Source organism: Lontra canadensis, unplaced genomic scaffold, assembly GCF_010015895.1.
Source record: "Lontra canadensis isolate GAN:19392208 unplaced genomic scaffold, GSC_riverotter_1.0 scaffold135, whole genome shotgun sequence".
NCBI classification, from domain to species: domain Eukaryota; kingdom Metazoa; phylum Chordata; class Mammalia; order Carnivora; family Mustelidae; genus Lontra; species Lontra canadensis.
In genome coordinates, this window is record NW_022631129.1 from 3,364,224 (window position 1) to 3,386,305 (window position 22,082).

At 37.4% G+C, this 22,082-nt stretch overlaps 1 protein-coding gene across 2 annotated transcripts in view; it reads left to right on the plus strand.

The window, feature by feature from the left end:
• Positions 1-22,082, plus strand: part of ATP10A (ATPase phospholipid transporting 10A (putative)) — a 194,686-nt gene that overhangs the window by 108,499 nt on the left and 64,105 nt on the right. The gene's annotated exons all lie outside the window — the stretch shown is intronic.

The following is a 22,082-nucleotide window of genomic DNA, read 5'->3' on the forward strand; positions in this document are numbered from 1 at the left end:
CAGGCGCCCTGGTTTCCATTTTCTTAATGACTGGTGATACTAGGCATCTTTTTATATATTTGTATATATTCCTTGGATAGATTCTCTGTTCAAGTTCTTCACTCATTTTTTAAATAGGTGATTGTCTTTTGGTTTTGATTTGTAAGAATTCTTTATATATTCTGGATATTAAACCTTTATTAGACATATGATTGCAGATACTTTCTTTCATTCACTAGGTTATCTTTTCACTTTAATCATGATGTCCTTTCATTTGCAAAAAAAATTTAATTTTCATGAAGTTCATTTTAACAGTTTTTTTCCTTTTATTGCTTGTGCTTTTGTTATCATATCTAAGACTCTTGCCTAATCCAAGGTCAGAAAGATTTACCCTCATGTTTTCTTTTAAGAATTTTATGGCTGGGTCACCTGGGTGACTCAGTTGGTTAAGCGTCTGCCTTTGGCTCAGGTCATGATCCCAGGTGCCTGCTCAGCGGGGAGCAGGTTCTTCCTCTCCTCCCAGCTCTCTCTTGCTATCTCTGTCTCTCTCTCTCTCAAATAAATAATAAATAAATAAATAAATAAATAAATAGAAATGTTATGGCTGAGTCCTTATATTTAGATCATTTTGAGTTAATTTTTATACCCGATATGAGGTAGGGCTCCAACTTTGTTCTTTGGCATGGGAATATCCAGTTGTCTCAACACATCTATTGAAAAGGCTGTTTTTTTTCCTCATTGAGTGGTCTTCAAAAAACATTTGACTTTACGCGTGAGAGTTTATTTCTGGGCTTCCTATTCTGTTGTTCTATATGTTTACCTTTATGTGAGTTCTACACTGTTTTGATTGCTGTACCTTTGTGATAAGTTTTGAAATTAGGACATATGAGTCTTCCAACTTCTATTTCATGAATTTGAGGATTGTCTTCCATTTCTGCAAAAAAAGGCTGTTGTGATTTTTGACAGAGATTGAATTGTAGCTGTAGATCACTTTGGGTGGTTCTGATGTCTTAACAATTTTAAGTATGCCAATTCATGAACAGAGGTTGTCTTTTCATTTATTTATTAATTTTCAGCCATATTTTATGGTTTTCAGATATAAGTCTTCTACCTCCTAAAATTATTACCAGATATTTTCCCTTTCTAGATACTATTGTAAACAGAATAGCTTTATTAATTTCCTTTCCAGAATGTTTGGTTTTAATAGGTTGAAACATCTCATTTTTGTGTGTTACTCTTGTACCCTGAAACTTTGCTGAAATTATTAGCTATAGTACCTTTCTTCAGGATTCCTTGAGACTTTCTATATATAGGAATATATCAAATTGCAATTTCTAATGTCAATTTCTTAGTAAATATAGGGTTGATCAGGTTATCTCTTTTTTTCTTCAGTAAGCATTGGTAGTCATGTCTTTTAAAGAGTTTTTCCTTTTTCATCTAATTCACTGAATTTATTGGCAATGTTTGTTCATACTCAGTCCTAATATCAGTAATTAGAGCCTTTTCTCTCTCTTCTTTTTCTTTATCTGTCTGGTTAGAGGTTTATCAGTTTTACTGATGTTCTCAAAGAAAAATCTTTTGATTTCAATGACTATTACTTTTCTGTTTTCTGTGTCATTGATTTCCAGTTTGATCTTCATCACATTGTTTTGCTCACTTTGAATTTAGTTTACTCTTCTTTTCTAATTAAGGTTAAATCTGAGGTCACTTAATCTCACAAAACAAACTGAGGGTTCCTGGGGGGAGGGGGGTTGGGAAAGGGGGGTGGGGTTATGGACATTGGGGAGGGTATGTGCTAAGGTGAGTGCTGTGAAGTGTGTAAACCTGGTGATTCACAGACCTGTACCCCTGGGGATAAAAATATATTATATGTTTATAAAAAATAAAAAATTAAAAACATTTTTAAAAAAATTTGAGGTCATTGACTTGGGACCATTCTTCATTTCTAATGCATGAATTTAGTGCTATAAATGTCCCCATATATTAATGGAATCCTACATATCTGTGTTCTCATTTTCATTCAGTGCAAAACACTTACTGATTTCCTTTTTTAGCGTTTTTTGACCCCAGGTTATTTAGAAATGTGTTATTTTGTTTCCAAATATTTGGGCATTTTCCCAGAGATCTTTGTTATTGATTTCTAACTTAATTCCATAGTGGTGAGAGAGAACTATGTTAAATTTATTCATACTTATTTTATTACCTAGAATATGGTCTCTCTTTATGTGCTCTTTTAAGAATAGTGTGAATTTTGCTTTTGTTGAGTGGAATGTTCTATAAATGTCAAGTAGGTCATTCTGGTTGGTGATATTGTTCAATTCTTCTGTGTCCTTGCTAACTTTATGCCTATTTGTTCTATGAATTATTGAAAAGGGCTATTGAAACCTCTGAGTATAATTGTGGATTTGTCTGTTTCTCTTTGCAGATCTACAAATTTTGTTTCATTTATTTTGAAGCTTCATTGTTTGGGGCATTTTGACTCTTTTATCACTATGAAGTGACCTTCCTCATCCCTGGCAATATCCTTTGGGCTGGAACTTACTCTGTCTGCTCTAGGTTTCTTTTGAGTAGCTTTAACATGCCCACCTTTTATTTTTAACCTGTGTGACTTTGTTTTTGAAGTCCATTGTTTATAAGCAACATACAGTTGGGTTTTGCCTTTTTTTAAATCCTTTTTTATAATCTCTTCCTTTTAATTGGGATGTTTAAAGGTTTTGTATTTAATGTGATTACTGACATAGTTAAGTTTCATTCTATAATATTGATATTTGCTTTCTCATCTTTGTTCTCTTTTTCTATTTCTTTTTTCCTCTTTGTCTAATTAGCTATAACTCTTTGTTTTACTGTTTCTGTAGTTACTTCAGAGTTTATAGGATACATCTTTAGTCTATTTCAAGTGATATTATTCCACTTCACAAATAATAAAAGGACTTTGCAGTGGTATACTTCTATTTCTTTTCTGGCAGCCTTGCAGTCTTTGTACTATTTTACATGTGTGTTAAATACACAATACCTTGTTATTTTTTGTATTTATACATATATTAAAGAGATTCATAAAATTAAAAAAAAAAACTTATATTCTCACCCATGTAGTTAACATTTTCTGTGCACCTCAGTATTTTGTCTAGATTTCCAAATGATATCATTTTCCTTCTGCCCAAAGGACTTTAACATTTCCTGGTAGTGTAGTTCTGTCAGTGATGATTTTTTTTCAGCTTTTGTCTCTACAAAAACACCTTTGTTTTTCTTTTTGAACTGTATCTATATTGGTTATAGATTCTAGGTTGACAGTATCTTGTCTTTCAGTGCTTCGAAGATGTTGCTCACCTGTCTTTTTGCTTATATTATTTCCAATGAGAAGTCTGCCATTATTCTTATTTTTGTATCTTTGTGTATAACACAACTGCCCTTTTTTAAAAAGAGGTTTATTTCTTTTAAAGAGAAAGAAAGAGTGAGGGAAAAGGGGCAGAGGGAGAGAATCTGAAGCAGACTCCATGCTGAGCACAGAGCCTGACACAGGGCTCAATCCTGGGACCTTGAGCTGAAATCAAAAGTCAGAGACTTAACTGACCGAGCCACTCAGGTGCTCTTAAGATTATTTTTAAAATTGTGGATTTTGGATAAATTGATTAAGGTGTAACATTATAATTTTCTTTGTCATTTTGGGCCTTGAAATTCTTGAGTCTGCAGGTTTATGGTTTTCATCAAGTTTGGAACTTTTCAGCCATTACTATCAAAGTTGGTTTTTTTTTTTTTTTTTTTAATATCTTCTCATTCCTCTGAGGACTCCAAATACTTAAGTATTAAGATGCCTTTTGAAGTTGTCCCATAAATCATTGATGTTCTTTTCTCTTTGGTTCTTAATTCTCTTTTTTTTTTAAAGGAATTTAAAAAAAATCTTTTATTTATTTATTTGACAGAGAGAGAGAGACCACAAGTAGGCAGAACAACAGACAGAGAGAGAGGGGGAAGCAGGCTCCCTGCTGAGCAGAGAGTCTGATGTGGAGCTCCATTCCAGGACCCTGGGATCATGACCTGAGCATAAAGCAGAGGCTTAACCCACTGAGCCACCCAGGAGCCCGGTTCTTTGTTCTTTTTGATTTCACTTTGAATCATTTCTGTTGATATCTTTCAAGTTCACTATCTTTTTGGGACACCTACATGGTCAGTTAAATGTCTGCCTCTTGGTTTTAGCTCAGGTCATGATCTCATAGGTTGTGAGATTGAGGCCTTCCCTGGCTCTACCCTCTGTGGGGAGTCCACTTGAAGAGGTTTTCCCTCTGCCCCTCCCCACAACTTGTGTGTGCACATGTGTGAGCTCTCTCTGTAAAATAAAAAAACAAAAAACAAAAAACAAAAACTAAAAAACTTCAAGTTCTCTATCTTTTCTTTTACAATTTCTAATCTTATTTATTTTTCATCTCCAACATTGTAGTTTTCATATCTAGAAATTCAGTTTGGGCCTTTTTTTTAACTTCGATGTCCCTTATTTATATTTAGATCATAGGAATTCTAGTTATAATTACTGTTTTAGTGTCCTTTCCTGCTAATTCTAACATCTGTGTCTCTTGTGAATTTTAGTCTATCTTGTCTTATTTATTGAATAAATATAGTAAGTAAATAAATAACTATAAGTAAATATATTAGTAAATAAATAACTGTCTTATTATTGAAATAAGATGGTTTCAACTGATGTGTTCATTTTTCTCACGATAGGTCTTATTTTCCTGCCAGATATTTGGAGTTCACTTTACTGGGTGCTGCCTCTTTTCATGTTTCTATAAATATTCTTAAGCTTGAGCTTCAGTTACGTAGCTAAAAATAGTTTGGTTTGTTGGCTGTAATTGAAGCAGTAGGCCTCTAGAGCTAATTATTCTCCACTCCTGAGTCTTCTATCAGTGCCCGTAGATTTTGACTTTTTCTAGTCTGCGTGCTGGGGACAGGCACTGTTGTGGGATGTGTGTGAATCCAGAACACCGCTCCCTCCAAACCTTAGTTTGTTCTTTCCCAGCTGCAGTGGCTCTTTCACATGCGTGTGTCTGTCGTCTTTGATGGATTCCCGAGGGGGACTGTCCTCAGGTTCCCAGGGTTCTCTGTGCACTTCTGTCTTCCCTGGTACTCTACACTGAGAGCTCTAGCTCTTGGTCTCTACTATTGGATCCAGCTCCTCCATGGAAGACATCAACCAGCTGGGTTCCCATGCCCTCTGTCATGGCCTGTACAGCCTTTCAAAAGCAGTAATCTGGGGTGAATGGGTGAATATAGCAGCTCACATCCTTTGCTTTCCCTCTCAGGTATTACTGTCCAAATGTTCAGTGTCTTAAATGTGCTTGTTCTATATATTTTGTCTGGTTTTTTTTGTTGTTGTTGTTGTTATTTCTGACTGTAGATTAAGCCAATCTCTGCTGCTAAGTCTTTACCAGTAGCTATAGTCACGAACTTTACGTTTTAAAATCTCCCTCCTTGTTGAGGGTGCTTTTCCCATAAATATTGTGCTTGTCTTTCAATTCACTCAGTTATGCATGCTCAATCTCTTCTCCTGAATAAGACACTTAGTTCTGCAAGGAGAATGCCCATGGCGAGGATGGCCTTGCCTTCACAAGGGTAAGTCACAGGGGAGTGCTAAGACAAGTACGTGGACTGCTTTCATCTAAGCAGGGGTCAGTAAGACTCTTAGCAACTTGATGGAAGGGAACTCAGAAGTTAAGGATGGAAGAAAATCATTTCTACAGAAGAGGACATTTAAGAGTCTTGAAGAATGACTCTTTGGTTGACTCTATACTTTCATTAGTGTAGGAAAACTTCCCATTTGAGTAACACTTTACAATTGGCAGAGTTTCATACTCACTATTTCTCTTAAGGAGATATATGGGCTTTGGAATGCTTGAAAGAACCTCCCCTGGCATAGGATACAGCTTGAATAAGGATAAGGTATCAAGAAAGCCTTGGATGTGTTTAGAAAAGAGTGAGTTCTCCAGGTGGATTAGCATATAGATGGAAGATGGTAGTGGGCACAAATTCTGGAGAAAAGGTCAGTTGGGGACCATTTTGTCAAAGCAATGAATGACAAGTAGAGACATTTATACCCCATTTCTTAAGAAGCCGGAGCCATTGAGGGAAGCATGGGACCAAATGTTAGAAGCCCTGTGTTCTGAAATTAACTTAGAAATAGGGTATGACAGGAATGAGGAATGCAAAGAGAATAAAAGTAAGGAAACAGAAGTCTATTTCAGATGCTATCTCTTCTTCCCTCTTATTAAGCTTTCTTTTTGAACTTCTGTCATTCATCTTGTGGTCTTGAAACGCACACTAAGGAAAGGATTTGACTGTATGCAGTCAGTAGTTCTGAGCGGCTGCCATTACAATTTCTTTTTAACAATTAAAATAAGACAATTGTTGGTCCTGGGGTCATAATTAATATACATGATCACTCTCCTCTGCCACCTATTTCATACTCCCATTACCTTAGCCAGCTTATCTGCTGGTCTAGGTCTGCTTGGTAGGGTGACCTTTGTTCCCAATGAGCTCTTGGTCACTGTGCTGTTGTTGGCAATGGTTGCCACAATTGAGCATTCATTGTCACCCATTATGGAAGCCCCAGGGATGGCCTAGCACATTCTCTAAATTTCAAACATGCTTGTCCCTGCCCCAGTGATGTAGCAGCAGCCCTCTCTACTCATGATCTTTAGGAACATTCTTTTGCTGTTGGTGTTCTGGCATGAGAAGCCTGTGGCTGTTACCTGTCACAGAATTCCTGGTGGAAAATTATTTCACTCCAACTCCATTTTCCTCCTCCTGGAACCAGGACTTCTAGTCCACCATAACTTAAAGGTGAAGGGACCAGAAACACTAACTCCCCATGATGGCCCCTGGGATTCATAAGGAGAGGGGCCATTCTACTTCCACACGTTTTTAATTTCAATAGATGGTGCCAGTCATCCAAAGCAGTTGAACTCAATAGCAGTGTGTGAGAGTTCACTTTGCACCAGTTCCTCGTTAGTACTCAGTACTTTTTATTGCAGTCATCTAATGGGTATGTAGAGGTATCTCCTTGTAGTTTAATTTGTATTTTTCTATTTACCAAGGATATTGAACACCTTTTGATTTTTATCTCACATAGATGCTGCCTTTGTAACATCCCTATTCAAGTCCTCTAATTTTCTACTAGGTTAGCTGTCTTTTTGTAATTATTTTCTAGGAGTTAATTATATACTCTCTTATCAAAGTCCTGTGAAAATATTTCTTCCATTCTATGGCTTGTCTCTCCACCCTTGTTATGGTGTCTTTTGATTAAAGTAAGTTATTAGTATTCCTATAAAACAATTTATTGGTCTTTTTCTTTATGACTAATTCCTCTGGAGGTCTGTTTAATAAATTTTCCCTTATTCTGATATTATGAAGATATTCTGTAATTTTCTAAGAGCTTTCTTGTTTTACCTTTCACAGTTAGGACCACAGTCCACCTAGATCTGATTTTTGCAGATGAGAGGTTGGATCAAGTTTCACTTCCTTTTCCCATATGGATGCTCAATTATCCCAAAATCATTTACTGAAAAGATATCCTTTTCCTAGAGTAATGCCACCTTATCATAAATCAGATAACCATATATATTCACGGCCCTGTTTGGAGAACTCCTGTTCTGTTCTGTTTATTTCTCTAACCTTACACCAGTACTACAGTTTTAACTACTGTGGCTTTCTAATAAAGGCCTAATACCTGGTAGAGATCCTCCTCTCACTTTGTTCTTCTAAGAGTATCTGCTCTTCATGGCCATTTACCTTTCCATTTTTTTTTAAACTAAACTTGTTCCCAACTCTAGTTCCCAAAGATGTTGGGTATTTTATTGTGATTACATTGAATATATAGATAAGTTTGGAGACAAAGTAGTTGGTAGTTATAGTTTTGAGTCCTCTAACTCATATATATATAGATATGTACATATCTATCTATCTATATATATCCCCTTATATTTCCTTTAATCTTTCTCAATAATGCTCTGTAATTTCAACATGAAGAACTTGCACGTTCTTGTTAGATTTATTCCTAAAAAATGATTTTGTAAGCTTGTTATAATGTGTGCATAAATGCAATATGTATGTTCATTTTTCAAAGTAGTAAATGCAATACACAACACACACACGTATGTATATATGTATGTATGTTTGCATATGCAGTCTGTAGAAATACGATGGATGATCTTATATCCAGAAATCTAAACCCACATATTAATTCTAACGAGTTTTCTGAAGATTATTTTAGATTTTCTATACATATAATCATTTTGTTTCCAAATGATGATGGCATTATTCCTACATTTTTAGTTATTCATAATTTTGGTTCTTTTTCTTACCCAGTTGTAATGGCAAGGAACTCCAATTCAATGTTAATAGAAATGGTGATATCAGATATTCTGTCCCTGATACCAGTCTTTTTTTTTTTTTTTTTTTTTAGTGGAGGGAGGGACAGAGGGAGAGAGAGAATCTTAAATAGGCTCCACACCCAGCACAGAGCCTGACGTGGGGCTCAGTCTCATGACCCTGAGATCATGACCTGAGCCCAAATCGAGTTGGATTCTTAACTAAGCCACCTAAGCACCCCCTGATACCAGTCTTAAAGGGTAAAATTTGAGCATTTTACCATTATATGAAATATTTCTTTAGGCTCTAGCTGAAAACATTTTATAGATTAAGGGATTAAAGATGATCATTTTTTTTTTCTTTTTTCTTCTCCTCTAGGAAGCATTATTATGAACTGATGGTGAATTGCATCAGATGGGTTTTCTGCTTCAGTTGAGGTGGTCAAATTATTTGCTTTTTTCCCTTTGGGCTAATGTGACTGATTACACTGATTTTTTAAATGCTATTACCAACTTCGAATTCCTGAACTCTATCCACTTTCCTAATGTACTATCTTTTTTTTTTTTAAAGATTTTATTTATTTATTTGACAGATCACAAGTAGGCTGAGAGGCAGGCAGAGAGAGGAAGAGAAGCAAGCAGGCTCCCTGCTGAGCAGAGAGCCTGATGCGGGGCTCGATCCCAGGACCCTGGGATCATGACCTGAGCCAAAGGCAGAGGCTTTAGCCCACTGAACCACCCAGGCGCCCCTGTACTATCTTTTAATATGTATTTAGGCTTAGTTTGCCAGTGCTTTATTAAGAATACTTTCATAAATAAGATAGGCTTATAATTTTCTGTTTTTATAATGTGTTTTGAATTTTGGTATCAGGCTCATAGTGACTTCATAAAATAGGTTGGGAAGCATTCTTATCACAGGAAGAGTTTTATGAGTGTTATTTCTTCCTGACATATTTAGTAAAATTCATTGGTAAAACCATCTGAATTCAAAATTTTTTTTTTTTGTGGAAAGATTTAAATGATCTCTCAATTTATTTATGGCTAAATAACTATAATGTATTTTTTCTACTATAAATTGTAGTAATTTGCATTTTTCTAGTAATCTGTCCTTTTCCTTTAAATTTTCAAACTTATTGCCATGTAATTATTCATATAATACTTTTAACTTAATAGGTAGGATCTGTAGTGATGTCCTCTTTTTTATTCCAGTCACACATCGTTTGTACTCATTTTTTTAAAGCTCTGCCTTTCTAGGGTTGATTAGTTATTACATTCAGATTTTTTTGTTTTTGTTTTTGTTTTGTTTTACTATTCCTTTAACCTTTCTTAGATTTCATTTACTGTTGTCTAATTTTTAAAATGGATGCCTACCTTGTTAAATTTATCTTTTAATATTTTAATATATGCAAATAGATCTTAATTTTCTTAAAAGCAAGCAATATCCCACAAATTTTGATACATATTATATTTAATATAATTTTCATAAATATATGTCCCAATTTCTCTTGTCACTTTTTTCTTTGACCATTTCGAATTGTATCCCATAATTTCAGAGCAAATTTTTTGAAGAATTTTCTTCTTATTTTTGATTTTGCTTTAATTAAATTCTATACTAAATATGTTTTTGAAATTTGTTATTTGCTTTATGGCACAGAATACGATCAATATTTTTAAATGTTGTGACTGCCCTTGAAAAGACTATGCATCCCTTCTCCTCTCTAACTCCCCTTGTCCTCCATGCTATTTGTTATGCTCCACAAATAAGTGAAACCAGGGAGTTGGGGGAAATTGGAAGGGGAGGTGAACCATGAGAGACTATGGACTCTGAAAAACAATCTGAGGGGTTTGAAGCGGCGGGGGGTGGAAGGTTGGGGGAACCAGGTGGTGGGTATTAGAGAGGGCACTGATTGCATGGAGCACTGGGTGTGGTGCAAAAAACAAGGAATACTGTTATGCTGAAAATTAAATTAAATTAAATTAAATTAAATTAAAAAAAAGAAAAGACTATGCATCATATAGTTGTTGAGTGCAGTTTTTATTTATGTCCATTAGAGTAAATTTGTTAATAATGATGTTCCAATTTTTTGTACCTTCCTAGTTTTCTTGACTGTTTGTTCTATCAAATACCAAGAAAGGGTATTTGACCCCTGATCAAGATTGTGGATTTTTTTATGTCACCGATGTTTCTATTAATTTTTATAAGCTATAATTTTAACTTATTTTAATTAGAAATATGTAAACTTAGAATTATTTTTATTTTCCTTTATTTTTAATTTAAATTTTACTTAGTTAACATATAGTGCAATATTGGTTTCTGGATAGAATTAATTGATTCATCAGTTATGCACGACACCCAGTGCTCATCAAAAAATTGCCCTTCTTACTAACCTTCACCCAGCTATCCTGCCCCTGCCCACCTCCCTCCATCAAACCTTAGTTTGTTCTCTATTGTTAAGAGTCTCTTATGGTTTATTTCCCTTGCTCCGTTTCCTCCCCTTCCCATATGTACATCTGTTTTGTTTCTTAAATTCCATATGTGAGTGAGGTCATATGGTATTTGTCTTTCTCTGACTGACTTATTTCACTTAGCATAAAACTCTCTAGATCTATCCATGTTGTTGCAAATAGCAAGGTTTCACTCTTTCTGATGGCTGAGTAATATTGCTGTGTGTGTGTGTGTGTGTGTTGTATGTGTTCTTATTTATCCATTTGTCAGTTGATGGAAATTTGGACTCTCTCTGTGGTTTGGCTATTTTTTATAATGTTGCCATAAAGATAAAGGTGCACGTACCCCTTCAAATCTGTATGTTTGTATCCTGTGGGGGGATACCTAGTAGTGCAATGGCTGGGTCATAGGGTAGTTCTATTTTTAATATTTTGAAGAACCTCCATACTTTTTTCCAGAGTGGCTACACTAGTTTACATTCCCATCAACAGTGTTAGAGAGTTCCTTTTCCTCCACATCCTCACCAACACTGTTGTTTCTTGTGTTAATTTTAGCTATTGTGGCAGGTGTGAGGTGGTATCTCATCGCATTTATATTACCCTGTTGAGGAACATTGTTGAACACCTTTCCTGTGTCTGTTAGCCACCTGGGTGTCTTCTTGGGAAAAGTATCTATTCATGTCTTCTGCCCATTTCTTAACTGGATTATTTGGTTTTGGGGGGTGTTAAGTTTCCCAACTTCTTTATATTTTGGATACTAACCCTTTAACTGATATGTTGTTTGCAAATATCTTCTCCCATTCTGTAGGCTGCCTTTTAGTTTTGTTGACTAACAAAACTAAAACTTTAGTTTTGTTTCCTTTGCTGTGCAGAAGCTTTTCATCTTGATGAAGTCCCAATAGATTCCTTTGCCTTTGGCAATGTATCTAGTAAGTTGCTATGGCTGAGGTCAAAGAGGTTGCTGCCTGTGTTCTCCTCTAGGGTTTTGATGGTTTCCTGTCTCAGATTTAGGTCTTTCATGCATTATGAGTTTATTTTTACCTATGATGTAAGAAAGTGGTCCAGTTTCATTCTTCTGGATGTGGCTGTCCAATTCTCCCAACACGATTTGTTGAACAGACTGTCTTTTTTCCATTGGATAGTCTTTCCTGTTTTGTCAAAGATTAGTTGACTGAGTTGTGGATCTAATTCTGGGTTTTCTATTCTATTCCATTGATCTCTGTGTCTATTTTTGTGCCAGTACCATACTGTCTTAATGATTACAGCTTTGTAATAGAGCTTGAAGCCAGAATTGTGATGCCTCCAGCTTTGTTTTTCTTTTTCAGGATCACTTTGGCTATTCACATTTTTTTGTGATTCCATACAAATATTAGGATTATTTTTTCCAGCTCTTTGAAATATGTTGGTGGTGTTTTGATAGGGATTGCATTAAATGTGTAGATTGATTTGGATAATATAGACATTTAAATAATGTTTATGCTTCCAACCTATGAACTTGAAATGCTTTTCCATCTCTTTGTGTCCACTTCAATTTCTTTCATGAGTGTTCTGTAGTTTTCAGAGTAGAGATCTTTTACCTCTTAATTGAGGTTTATTCCTAGGTATCTTACTGTTTTTGATATAATTGCAAATGGGATCAATTCCTTGATTTCCTTTTCTGCTGTTTCATTATTGGAGTATAGAAATGCAACAGATTTCTGTACATTGATTTTATATCCTGTGACTTTGCTAAATTCATGAATTAGTTCTGGTAATTTTTTGGTGGAATCTTTCAGGTTTTCTACAGAGTGTCTTGTCGTCTGCAAATAGTGAAAGATTGACTTCTTCTTTGCCAATTTGGGTGCCTTTTATTTCTTTTTATTTTCTGATTGCTATGGCTAGGTCTTCCAGTACTGCGTTGAACGACAGTGGTGAGAGTGGACATCCCTGCTGTGTTGCTGACCGCAGGGGAAAGGCTCTCTGTTTTTCCCCATTGAGGATGATAGTAGCTGTGGGTCTTTTATAGATTGCCTTTATGATGTTGATTTATTTTCCTAGTGAATCAAACCTGTTGTCATTTCATATTGACCCTTTTATATACAGATATGCTTTTTGATTTAAAAGTTCTTTGGCTAATATTAATACAGGTATACTAGCTTTCTTTTTGTTAATCTTTGTCAGATAAGCCCTTTTTGTCTTTTCACATTGTTCTCTGGTATCTGTATGTTTTTAGATGTATTTCTTATAAACATCATATTGTTGAGGGTTTTTTTAAATTCTGACAATTTTTTTATTTTTGATAAATGATTTTACTTGATTTACCTTTAATGTTAATATTGGTATATTTGAGTATGAAGGTTTTCTTCTTTCATTTTTGTTTGTTCTGCCTGGTTTGTTTTCCTTTTTCTCTCCACATCTGCCTTTTTTTCTTTCTGCTTTTTATTTTTTTTTTTTTGCCTTTTTTGCCTTTATATTTTTTGCCTTCTTTTAGAACAAGAGATTTATTATTCTTTTATCACTTGGTTTGGCAGTTACACCAGTTACACACTCCTTTACTCTCACTATAGTTGTTACATTAGAGATTATAACATGCATCTTTGACTTACCAGTATCTAATATGCATTGATTTTTAATTATTTTCCTGGACAATTTCCAAGAACTTCTTTTTTAAGCTTCTTTTCATTCCCTCCTAACCTAATATGTGTTATAATTAAAGCTGTTTATGAAACCCTTAAGACATCATCATTATTTAATACAGTTAGCACACATTCTTTTTTACTGTTATATTGGCCATTTTTGTTGCTCTTTATTCTTTTCTGCTTCTTACCCTTTCATCAGGGCCATTTTCCCTTCTCTTTGGAGAAGTCTTTTGTTTTTATTTTTTTTTAAGTCTTTGTTTTTAGTATTTAGTTCTGTTCTGCCAGTATCAAGTGCTCTCAATTTCCTTTTAAGACTTTATTTTCTTTGGTTTTGAGCATTTTCATGCCATGTGCTCAGGTATAACTTCCCTCTATTTATCCTATTTTAGATTTTTGGATCTGTGGGTAGGTGCTTTTTAGTCAGATTTACTAAATTCTCAGCTATGACTTCTTCAAATATTGCTCCTGTGTAATTCTTTCTCTTCTTCATCTTGGGTTCCAGAAATATATATATGCCAACCCTTCCTTTCTATCTTCTCTGTCTCTTATCCCTCTGCTGTGTTTCCTGCCTTTTGGTCCCTGTGTTTTATTCTAAAAACTTTTTCTGACCTTTCTTTTAGGTTACTATTTTTTTTCTTCAGGTTACCAAATCTGCTGTTAAACCATTCATTGAGCTTTCAGTGTATTTTTTTTTTTTTTAGGTCTGATTTTTTTTTTTTGTTTGTCTGTGTTCTTTTGTTTTTGTTGTTTTCAAATTTCTTAGGTTGCATTTTAAGGTTTCTAGCTCTTCCAAAATGTCTTTAACTTCTTGATGAAGGCAAGCTTGGTAACTTAAAGTCCCTGTGAGCCTATTCCTACTCTTGTTTCTGTTGGTTCTTTATGGATGATGTCTAATCTCCTCTTGTGCCTGCTTATCTTTGAGTATGTGTATGGAATTATACTTGGAAATTTTTTTTTAAAGATTTCTTTATTTATTTGAGAGAGAGCATGGGAGAGCACAAGTCAGTGGAGGGGGCTGATGGAGAGAATAATCTTCAAGCAGACTCCCCACTGAGCATAGAGCTCATGCGGGGCTTGATCCCATGACCCATGAGGTCATGACTTGAGCCAAAACCAAGAGTTGTAGGCTTGCCACCCAGGCACTCCAGAACTTAATTTTTTATAAAAATTTGAAGGCTAGAATTATGACTCTTTTTTCATTTTTTTTTAAAGATCTTATTTATTTATTTCTGAGAGAGAAAGAGAGAGCACACACAAGCAGGGGCAGCGCAGTCAGGGTGGAGGAGCGGCAGGCAGAAGGGGAAGCAGGCTCCCCAATAAGCAAGGGGCCCGGTGTGGGACTCCATCCCAGGAACCTGGGATCATGACCTGAGCAGAAAGCAGATGATTAATAGGCTGACTGAGCCACTCAGGTGACCCACTTTTTTTTTTTTCCATTAAGAAAGGACTTTAGTGGGGCTTCTGGGTGGGTCAGTTGTTGAGGGTCTGCCTTCCACTCAAGTCATGATGCCAGATCCTAGGGTCCTAGGATCGAGCCCTGCATCAGGCTCCCTGCTAGGCGGGAAGCCTGCTTCTTCCTCTCCCATTCCCCCTGCTTTGTTCCCTCTCTTGCTGTCTCTCTCTCTGTCAAATAAGTAAATAAAATCTTTAAAGAATAAATTAAAGAAAGGACTTTAGTTTGTCTTGTTCAGTATCTGGAGGTTCTATCAATCAAATTCCATATTTTAGGAGTTGAGATAGTCTGGGTTTAAGCTGGGTGGCACTTTCCACAAAGGCTCACTCTTCCAGTTCACTCTTTCTTTGTGGTTCAGTTGTTCATGGTCCCCTAAAAAGACATAGCTGTTTATCAGGCTATTGGTGAGTTCAGTGGGAGGCAGAATAATAACCCTTCAAAGATGGCTGTGTCTTAATTCCCTAAATCTGAGAATAGGTAATGTTACACGACAAAGGGAAATATAATTAAAGTAGTTAATTAGCTGTCCTTGAGATAGATTATTCTTAATTATCCTGAATTATTGAGGCTTTATAACTGAAAGAGGAAGCAGGAGAAAGAGTACACAGTGATGCAGTGGGAGAAAGACTTGGTTTCCCTGATGTTAACTTTAGAAACAGATGGAAGCCATAAGGCAGGAATAAGGGGAGTCTCCAGAAGCTGGAAAAAGCAAGGCAATGGATTCTGTCCTGGAAACTTCAGGAGGAATGCAGACCTGCTACACTTTGTTTTAGGCCCAGTGAGACCTATTTCCAACCTTTGACCTCCAGAACTATAATAAAACACATTTATGTCATTTTAAGCCACCAAGTTTATGGTCTGTTATGGCAACAATAGGAAACTAATTCAGGTTCTAAACTCCAACATTGGTTCGTCTAATTTTGCTCAGTTTCCCAACTACCTCCTTCAGAAACTGTAGATTCCTATGAGAGGAAAGAGGCCCCCAAGACCAGTCTCAACTCTCTGGACTTTTTTTCCTTATTAGAGGGTGGTTTGACTATTCTTTATCTTCTGGTTAAATCTCTGGTATCGTTGTTCAAGTGTTTCTAATATTTCCCCTGTGTTTCTTTTTGCCCTAAATATGATGTTTGGTCCCAGTTGTCAGTCCTTAATGCTGGATGGTCTTCCTTTTGAATCTGAGGACTGAGCTCACCTGATTGTGCATTAGCGTTCACAGTCTTGCGCCATTTTGGTCTCAGGGTCACTTCCTGGGGTGATGCAAGACTTTCTTCACTGACCTCTTCTTTTTAAGTCCCCCATCCTGATTTTATTCTAACATGAGCAGTATGACTTTTTTCCTACATGGTTACCACTGGGACCTGCCCTCAGAGGTCACTTCATTATAGATGTCTCTTTGCTGACTGGTGAGAGGAGAGCACCTTATCTCCAGTTGGGATATCTGTCTAGTGATCCCCAGAACTCGATGGGTCTATACCTACAAGCCCTGTCTTTGCTCACTCCATCATGCCCACCGATAATGATGGAAGAGGGGCAAAGAGGTTCATGGCTGTGAGACAGACAGGCTGACTCGTAACCTGGCAGTGCACATTAGCTAAGCAGCATTGCTGTAGACGTGTTTCATATGGTGGCACCTTGTTGGATTAAGTAAAGATTCTTTTAAGAAGGCAATTTTAATATACAGTTCTCCTTTAGGTTTTGAAGTTGGTTTTCTATAAAGCAACTCCTTTTGCTTGCTGTCCGGTTGCATAGCCTGTCCTTAGATACTCTTAACATATTTATAAAAGAAAAAGTGGAGGAGCTCTACTGTCAATCACAGCCCATGAAGGCAGCACGAAGCAGTCATAGCTATGAGGGAAAGAAAGGCTTTTGATTTTGAGAATTTAGGCTCAAACCCGGCACTCTGGGCCTTTGAATTTTGCCACCATCTAAACTACCGCTTTGAGGCTTTTGAGTATAAGACAGCAAGGAGGCTAGAGAAGAAAGAATAAAAAGGCAAGGAAAGGAAGGGAGGGGTTGCCTCTCCTGTTTCAATGAGGGCAAGGCTGGCTTTCCACTTTCAAAGAGAGGTCCACGTGATCCTTGTACTCAGGACAGGAAAATTTGCAATTAGAAAAAGAAAGCAAATTGATACCCCTTGGTCATTGTTTCTATGAGCTGTCAAAGGCTTTGAGGTTCCAGAAGACTCTTTGAAGGCTTGCTGAGGCCCTTATGCCCTTCCCATGGTGCTGGCCAGCTTTGTTTCCCTGGAGATGACAATGGCATCAGGAGGGAGTGTGACACTCACAGAAACCGTCATGAGCTGTACTACATGCCTCCCACTGCTTCTTCATGGGCTGCAGAACCAACCTACGTAACCACTAACATACTTAGGACACATTGGATAATATAGTCGCATCTATTGCAACTGTAGAGTAAATGGTTATTTAAATGTGTTTCGTGATCATTTGTATCAGGGCGTAAATTCCTAGTGTAACACGGAATCTATGAAAGTGATTAGAAAAAGATTACTTTGAATTAAGGTTCTTTTATGTTTGACATTTCCTGCTACCAGTGCCAGAATGCCTACAGTTTCATTCACGTTTTTATTTTTTGATGGATTGAGTACTGACTATGTGCCAGGGGACACACTGGTGGACAAGACAGACTATTTCTTTCCCATTTCAGGTTAATTATTTGAAAATATTGATTTGGCGATGCAATCTTTGCAGTAAATAAGTAAATTTATTCATTCATTTGTTCATGCAGTATTGGGCTTTCTGCCCTCCTTTAATTCCCAAGGTACTAAAAAGTCATGTGGTAAACATAAATTGGATTAAAAATACAGAACAAAAGGGTTACCGTAATTTTTCCATTAATTTAGGTTAAAATGCTTTGCCTAAGTTAATTCAGATATTGAGCACCCTTTGTTAATAAATAAGCAGCTAGATTAGAAGCTGTGAAGAAATTCTTTTATGTTGCTACTAAGTCAAATGCACTTGTACCAAAGAGGGACTGAGTTTCTGAAGCACAGAGAAGCCCTACCAGCCCCCTTGACAGTCCTATTTGTCTCAGCATCAGGTGAGGGAACACCTGGCAGGCAGAGGTTATAGGCCTCAGGAGCCCAGCACGGAACTCTAGGTCTGTTTGGAAGCTTGTGATATATGAGATCCTTGCAAAATAAGCACCCGTCACCCTGGTCCATGCGTGCATAAGGTTCTGTGCTGGTCTCAGGGGCATAGAGCTCCTGTTCTCAGGGAACCTAAAGTCTGTGAAGCATGAATGAAGCCAGCAAGCTCACAGCAGTGGCACCTGTCTGTCCTGCCTAGGGCAAGGAGCTATCACTTCTTGAAATACAAGAGGCAGTTAGCCAGGTGGAGTAGTGTGGGAGGGCAAAGGAATCCATGCAAAAAGGTCTGAGCCTAATATCGCAAGTGGCAGGAATAGGAAGTGGGAGGGGTGGCATCCAACCCCGTCAGAGCCTGGCTGCTACACTGGGATGTGAATCTCATCCTCTATGGTAGCAGCTAATACAGGGTAATCAGCTTTTGTAAAAAAAATTTTTTAAGGATTCATTTATTTTATATATATAGAGAGAGTGTGTGAGTGTATGCTAGCTGTGTGGAGGGGCAGAGGGAAAAGGAAAGCAGCAGACTCCCCCCTGAGCATGGAGCCCAAATTGGGGCCCCATCTCACAACTCTGAGATCCTGACCTGAGCTGAAATTAAGAGTTGGACACTCAACCAACTGAGCCACGCAGGTGCCTGCAGGCATCCCTATGTGGGGTGGTGATGTTGAGGCTGGAAGTGGAGAGGAAACCCTCAGTCCCTTGTGACCAGTTGCATCATGATGAGTGACACAAAGGACAGTTTCAGGACAGGGTCCCAGGTGCAGAGGACAGAAGGATCATGTGTGTTTTCTGTGTCTTGTCGCTGGTTGCTGGGCTTGGTACATTCTCTCACCAGGCTTCTCTGGACCATGTCATCCAGAGACCAGGACAGACAGCCTCACTCTGAAATCTCTACATGGAGAGCTGATGGGGTCTCTGGAAGCATGTGCTTATTCCATTTTCAAAGCAGTGTAAACTGGTTCACTTCATTCTTCTCATGATAAAAAATAGCGGTGTCTTCTTTGATGGACTGAAAATGTCCTTTTAGGTATCACTGTTTTGTTTTAGGTTGAAGGAAGTGCACTTTCACTTTTCCTAAACAGTTATTAGTAATTCATTTAACCCAAAATGTGAAATATAAGACTGGTAACAGACTCTTCCCTGTAAATCAAGACTTCATTCAGTGAACAGTCTGGGTACTGCTCAATTAGACATCATGCCTCCCCCATGTGACTGAACAGGGGACATGCACCTGCATAGACACCTGGAAGTATCTGCATCAGCACCTGGAAGAGGTACTGAGCATGAGGAGTGATCAGCATTGGGCCTCTGAAGGAGGGACCATCTGCTGGAGTGACTTGGCTCATTAGGCCCTTGGCTGCTGCAGTTTCTAACAAAAATTCAAGTTCAAGGGCAGAGCTCTCTCCTGTGTCCCAGCCCAGCCTCTTCCTTTTCATGAAGTAAGATTGAATCACTTTGTCCAAAGAAGCTGGAGAAATACTCAGAGTATAGCAGCAGAAAATATTGCCAGTGAGGTACTCATTTGGACATGCCTGCTCTGCACTGAGTGATGTCATCAGCTATGCTTGGCCCAAGGTGCTTGGCATGCTGGGTGGTGCTGCAGAGGGCCAGTAGCTTCAGTCAGAGGGCCTGCATGTACGAGAATGCTCTCATAGGCAATGATGCTTCTGCAGCAACTCCCATTACTGACATTGTCACAGCATGGGTGTGAATTAAAATCACCTCTGCATTCTGTGGATTGGTGGATTTATAGAGCTCTGGAGACCTCAGAAATCCAAGTCTAAAAGGTCTCTCTTGACTTGCTAACAGTCTCACATTTATTAAACTGAAGAACTAGGACTAAATCTCAAATCTCCTGATTTTTTTTTTTTTAACTCTATTTTTGGGTGAACTCTGCTAACTCCACATGCACAGACATTGCTGAAGATGGGAAGGAGGTGGATATCAACAATCAGACCAAGATATATTTAATAGGAAGCATCTTTTTTAAAACATTAAAACTTAAAGACTTGTTTAAATATATTTGAAATTTTCTTTAGGATTACACACTTTCTGGCTTATTAAACATAATGTCATCTTTGCCTGTTAAAGCAGGATAGCCTAAGAGTCAGCAGCTGAGCTGGATGTCTGAAAGGCCAAGGAACGGCCATCAGTTACTCAGAGGCCTCTTGACCTTGGGTATGACCTTAGGCGTGGTCCCTAATCACCCTAAATTAAAGGTAGCATGAAAATGAACCCTGCCATAAAAGGTGGTGAGTAGCTTGTAGCACGGGGTCTGACATTTAACAAGCTATCAAAAAACTGAAATTGGTGACAGTGATGCTGGTGATGCAATAGAGTTGAGCCCCCAAAATTACTTATGCATGCATGGTGTATTTATATTGCCATATTTATATTGAAATCCTTGGTTTTCTGGGCTATGTTATACTTGAGGAGTAATTCCTTTCTTCACAATCGATTCTAAATGTATGTACATATGCTTTTTTTTAAACTTTCTTTTTGTTGTGGTAAAAATATACATATAACACACAATTTACCATTTTGACCATTTTTAAGTGCGCAGTTCTGTGACATTAATTTTATTCACATTGTTGTGTAACCATTATTACCACTTACCTCCAGAATTTTTTCATCTTCCTCAAGAGGAAGTGTTTTTTGTTTGTTTTTTAATGGATTTAACAAGCTCAGATCCTTTAATCCTCTAACTCTGTCCATGCTCCAGGGGGCAGTGTTGACAAAAGTTTGGCAGATGATGGTGTCTAGAGCATGACCTTGAAGCCAGTTTGGAATGAAACAGATCGGTAGGTAGATGAGTGAGAAATAAATAAATATATTTCTTAAATGGGGTACTATTATATCATCAGTTTACTTAGAAACAATCAATATAAGTAGAATTTTCCTACCCCAAAAATGTGCTCTGCATGTGAAACTTTTTTAAATGAGAAACTAATAGATGGTCTCTGTATTGGTTTGCTAGGGCTGCCATAACAAAATACCACAGTCTAGCTACTTAAACAAGAGAAATTCACTTTCTCACAGTTCTGGAAGCTGGAAGTCCAGACCAGTTTGTCCACAGGATTGGTTTCTTCTGAGAACCCTTCTTTGGGAAGCCATCTCTTCCCTTTTTCTTTTTATGATTGTCCTTCAGTATGTGTCTGCATCCAAATTTCCTCTTAGAAGGATACCAGTCACATTGTATTAGGCCTCACCTTAATGACTTATTTTAACTTAATTATCTCTTTAAAGGTCCTGTGTGGGCACATCATGAGGTTGTGGGGTTTAGGACTTCAACATATAAATTCTGGGATATGGGGTGAGGATGGTAGTGGTTACACAGTTGAATTATAACAGTCTCTGAAGATCCCTCCAATTCTAAAAATCCTCAAAATTCTCCCCAACTCCAGATGAAGCAGATGAAACCAGGCAACCTGAGCCTTGGACGTGCACATTCCTCAAGGCACATGGTTATTGATAGAACGTTCAGAATGCAGCACTGGAGTCCAGAGACGGAATGTCCTACCATTTCTGAGCCATTCACATTACATTTTTCTTAGAGAGAAAGAATAACAAACAGACAGAGTATTTTAAGTGCACCCTTCTTGCCTGCCAAGAATAATCCTGGTGTGCTATGGAACTCAGTCCCTTCATGGCTATCCTGGATGCTGCATCTGCAAATGTCTGCCTTGGAAAAGGCAACCAGCTGGCTTCAAGATACTTCAGATGGCTTTAAATGAACTCAAGGCAGCCTGACACATAGCCTCACTCTAGAAATAGAGCCAGAGGCCATTTCAGTCCAAGGGGAACAAGGCTGATGGCTAATTAAACCTCAAGAAGAGCTTTTTAAAATGGCATTTTAATTTCAGCTATTGAATTGAGCTACTATGATCCAGTGAGTTCTCTTTTTAATATATAGGATGCACTGAGAAACAGTAAGAACTGACGTTTGAGTAATTACCTTTATGGCTGTATTCTGTGCAGGAAACTATGTTGTTGTGGTAGAGTCATAATCACCTGGGGTGATGTTAACAATATTTATGCCATTGCTATGATTTTTAACCACTTGCACTTTTTATGTGATGATTTACTTGTGTGAGCAAAGACAATTCAACTTTTCATCATGTTGT